The sequence below is a fragment of the Palaemon carinicauda genome, chromosome 42 (assembly GCF_036898095.1).
Source record: "Palaemon carinicauda isolate YSFRI2023 chromosome 42, ASM3689809v2, whole genome shotgun sequence".
NCBI lineage: Eukaryota > Metazoa > Arthropoda > Malacostraca > Decapoda > Palaemonidae > Palaemon > Palaemon carinicauda.
In genome coordinates, this window is record NC_090766.1 from 25,740,212 (window position 1) to 25,745,211 (window position 5,000).

The 5,000-nt window shown below is 49.6% G+C and overlaps 1 protein-coding gene across 1 annotated transcript in view; it reads right to left on the minus strand.

The window, feature by feature from the left end:
* The window catches only part of LOC137633237 (phosphatidylinositol transfer protein alpha isoform-like), a 34,850-nt gene that overhangs the window by 17,394 nt on the left and 12,456 nt on the right, over window positions 1–5,000 (minus strand). The gene's annotated exons all lie outside the window — the stretch shown is intronic.

Here is a 5,000-nt window from a genome sequence, read left to right on the forward strand (position 1 = left end):
ATAAAATATGTCATTTTCGCTCTGAGTTGATTCAGAGATAAATTTGAGCCTGATGTTTCTCCCCTGAATAGTTGACTACCCTTGAAGTCTGAAGTTCTACGAAGATAGACCTTTAGGCATTCTACTGGACATAGAGATGCATCTTCTTTCAGAGGACAGATTCTCCAGGGACCCCACCTGTTGGTGGGTAACTCATTCTTGGCGAGAAACGTAGGATCCGGAAACAGGTTCAGCTCCCCCCCATCCAGGAACTGAACACGACCTGCCTCTCTCGAGAGGGCTACGATCTCACTAACCCTGGCCCCGGACGCGAGTGCAAATAGGAAAATAACTTTTTGCGTCAAATCCTTTAACGCACATTCTTCATTGCTCAACAAGGAGGCGAAATGAAGAACTTTGTCTAAAGACCATGAGATGGGCTTTGGAGGTGCTGAAGGTCTGAGCCTAGCGCAGGCTTTCGGAACTTTATTAAAGATCTCGTTACCTAGGTCGATCTGGAAGGCAAATAAAATGGGTCTCATCAAAGCCGATTTACACACTGAAATCGTGTTAGCTGCCAATCCTTGGCCATGGAGGTGGATGAAGAAAGATAAGCAGAAATCTGTTGAGATCTCCTGCGGATTCTTTGCCTTTACAAAGGCCACCCATTTTCTCCAAGATGACTCATATTGCCTTCTAGTCGATTTGCACTTGTATTCCTCTAGGAAGTCTATGCTGGCTTTCGAAATCCCGAAGCGCTTTCTCACCGCTAGGGCGAGAAAATCATGAGCTGCAGGGTCTGGGTTTTCTGTAATGAAGCGCAGACAGTCGACTTCTGGACTCGCTGGGTCAGAACTGGATGTGGTAGCGGCACGAACTTCATCTGTAGTTCCAACGCCAAGGGGAACCACATGCTGTTCGCCCACTTGTGGGCCACTATTGCCGCTACCCCCTTGAAGGATCTCAGTTTGTTGAGGACCCTCAACAGAAGGTTGTGAGGAGGGAACAGATAAATCCTGGACCATCTGTTCCAGTCGAGGGACATTGCGTCCACTGCTTCCGCCAAGGGGTCCTCGTACGGGGACACGTACAGGGGCAACTTCTTGTTGTCTTTCGTCGCAAAGAGGTCTATTTGCAGTTCTGGGACTTGATTCAGAATGAAGGAAAATGATCCTGCGTCTAAGGACCATTCCGACTCTATCGGTGTGAACCTGGATAGAGCGTCCGCTGTCACATTGCGGACTCCTTGAAGGTGAACTGCCGACAGGTACCACTTCTTCTTTTCCGCCAATCGGAAAATGGCTAACATCACTTGGTTGAGAGGTGGTGACCTCGACCCTTGTCGATTCAAGCATCTCACAACCACCTCGCTGTCTGTCACCAATCTTATGTGGATCGAGTGACGCGGGGAGACTTTCTTTAAGGTAAGGAGCACTGCCATAGCTTCTAGAAAGTTTATATGAAAGGTCCTGAATAGCTTGGACCAAGTCCCCTGGACTTTTTTCCGATGAGAGTGACCTCCCCATCCCTCCTTTGAGGCGTCTGAGTGAATCGTCATCGACGGGGGAGGTGGCTGAAGAAGAACAGACTTCTTTAGATGTCTGGCTTGGGACCAAGGTCTGAGAAGAGTACGTAGCCGAGGCGGCACTGGTCTTCTCAGGTCTCTTCGCGCGTTTGATGCATACCTTCTCCAAACTCCGGTTGCATCCTTTAGCTGTGCTCTTAGCACTGGGTCTGTCACTGAAGCAAACTGGAGAGAGCCTAGTACCCTCTCCTGTTCGCGTCTTGATATCCTTTCGGAATCTAGAAGTCTCTTGACAGAGCCCGCTATCTCCTTCCTTTTCTTCATTGGGATGGAGAAACTGTGTGACAAAAGGTCCCAGTGGATTCCCAGCCACTGGAACTTTTGGGATGGAGAAAGTCGAGACTTTTTCTTGTTGATCTTGAAGCCTAGGTACTCTAGGAACTGGATCACCTGACTGGAAGCTTGCAAGCATTCGGTCTCGGATGCTGCCCACACCAGCCAGTCGTCCAGGTAGGCTACTACCTGAATTCCCTTTAGGCGTAATTGTTTGAGAGCTGCGCTCGCAAGCTTCGTGAAAATCCTTGGGGCTATGTTTAGCCCGAATGGCATGGCTCTGAAGGCGTACAGTTTCCGTTGTAGCCTGAACCCTAGGTAGGGGGAGAGTCGACGGCTGATTGGAATGTGCCAATAGGCGTCTGACAAGTCTATAGAGACTGAGTATGCCCTCTTGGGCAGTAAGGTCCTTATGTGTTGCAGTGTTAGCATCTTGAATTTGCAATTCACTATGAACTTGTTGAGTGGTGACAAGTCCAGAATGACTCTGAGTTTTTCCGAGTCTTTCTTGGGAACACAAAACAGCCTCCCTTGGAATTTGATGGACTTCACCTTTCGGATCACATTTTTCTCCAACAGTTCTTGAACGTACTCCTCCAAAATGGGGGTGGAGTGTTGGAAAAACCGAAGGCATGGGGGTGGAGTGCTGTACCAGCTCCAACCCAGTCCATTCTTGAGTAGGCTTTGGGCCCAGGGATCGAAGGTCCAGCGATCCCAAAATTTCATCAGTCTCCCTCCTACCGGTATCATTTCACTTGGACTGCCGTCCTGAGGTCTTGCCTCCCTGACCACGACCACCTCTGAATCCCCTTCCCCTTGAGGGGCGCCTAGACGAGCCTCTGGCTGCTCCTCTAGGTTTTGCACGAAAGGAAGAAGACTGTCCTTCGAACGTTGGGGCGAATGTGGTTGACTGACCTGGCACAGCCTGGGGTACCCACTGAAAGGCAGTCGGGGTTTGTGCCACCATCTGGGGCACTGGAGGCAAAGGCAATTGCAGTTGCTGTTGCTGTCTATAAGGCTTGGCTGGCCGAAATGGTAGCCTAGTCTTCATATTCTTCCTCTTTGGTTGAGGACCCTCATCCGGGGAAGATTTTCTTTTGATAGCCAGGCCCCACTTCTGGAGAAGATTTCTATTCTCCACGGCGGCCTTATCAACAACCTCTTTGACCACATCGGTAGGGAAAAGGTCTTTTCCCCAAATGTTGGAGGAGATTAACTTCCTTGGCTCGTGTCTCACCGAAGCCCCGGTGAACACGAACTCCCTGCAAGCTCTCCTTGCCTTGACGAAGCTATAAAGGTCCTTCGTCACTGTGGCTAAGTGAGACTTAGCCACTACCATGAACATTTCATGGACCTTGGGGTCACTTGCCATCGTCTCGAGAGTAGTCTGATGAGACATTGAGGCAGCCAGTCTTTCTTTTGTCTCGAACTCTCTTCGTAAAAGAGATTCGGACAGCTTGGGGAGGTCCTCGCCGAATTGCCGTCCGGCAATATCAGCCTCCAACTTTCCCACTGAGAATGTCAGATGGACATCCTTCCAGTCTTTGTGGTCCATAGGTAGGGCCAGCGACAAGGGTTTACACTCCTCCAGGGAGGGGCAAGGCTTGCCGGCCTCGACTGCCTTTAGGACAGCCGCAAACCCTTTCTGTAAAAAGGGGAAGGCTCTATCAGGAGAGGACACAAACGAAGGGAGCTTCTTGCTCAATGCAGCTACCTTTGAATTCGAGAAGCCCCTCTCTTTCATCGAGGATGAAAGTAGGGCTTGAGCCTTAGCGTGGTCCATAATAATGACCTCCTTCGGCTCTGTCTCCTCCCTTGAAGCTGGTTCTTTTCTCAGCCGGACATAGCAGTCCGGATATGATGCCTTGCTGGGCCAGAATTCTACCTCCTCTAGGGGAACTGAACCCAGCTTATCCGAGATGACGATCTTTCCAGTCGTCATCGGCATGTGCTCAGCATACCTCCATGGGTTAGCATCTGAGCATATGGGAAGGTCTTTCACATTGAGCCTTTTCCGGGGCCCATGTGATTCTGCCAGGGACTGCATACGCAGTTCCATTGCAGCCGCCTTCTCCTGATTCTCCTTCTGCATTTGTTGGATCATTCCAACAATCGAAGAGAGGGCCTGTCCCAGTTCTACTGGGAGGCCAGGCGATGTTGAGGGGATAGGCTCCGGCATCTGAACCGGAGTAGCCGACACCTCGTCGACCTCATCCTCTACGACATCCGGGGTTTGAACTTGATCCTGACCTTCTGCCAGGAGGTCTTCTTCCAAACGTTCGTCCAGGTCAGACATCCTGTCACACAACTGGATGTCTTGCATCGCATCTGCGACTTCCTCGTCCACCTGGACTTGATCTTGAAGGATCTCCTCTTGAGGCTGGGGAATCACTGCCTCAGCTGATGCCTGGGGAAAAAGATACGCCCTCATCTTCTCACTTGGAAGATAAGGGCCAGAGGTGTTCTTCTTGAAGCCCCTTACCCAAGTACGAAGCTTTTCCCTAGCTATATCCCTTGATTCCGCCGTTCTAGGGGAATCAAAAGCCTCAGTAATCAGGTTAGTGCATACAGTACATACCTGAGGGTCCCAATACTGGAGATCATCCTTGGAGACAGCGCATGCTGCGTGTCTCCTACAACACTCATGTCCGCAGAGGTTCTTGCTGCGGACATTGCAGAAAACATTTCCGCACTTCGGAGGGTCCTCCTGTAAAGAGAAGAAATTTCCATGAGTATCAAGTGAACTATGTATCACTGGATATGCATAGTATAGCATAACAATTCATAAATGAAAGACACACACTTGTGTTTCCCTCACAACCCATTGCTGCAGCCTTCCAGATAATAAAATCAAAATGGTTTATCTCTACTAGAGTAACCAATGCAAGGTTTCCATAGGAAACAGGTGGAGCTCACACCTAGGCAATGATTTTAAAATCCTGGATAATAGACGGGGAAGAACTCTGCTTCCTGTCTGAGGGCAACAGCAAAGGGCTGCGCAAGAAAACACAATAGTGTTAGAAGATACAGTGCTGTACCTAAACTTTTACTATAGTTTTCTTCTTACTGTATATGCTATACAGAAGAATAATAGTACAGTATAGGAGGATGTGTGCCGGCCTGCCTTTGCCGGCCGGCACACACCACAATTAGCTTTAAAGTA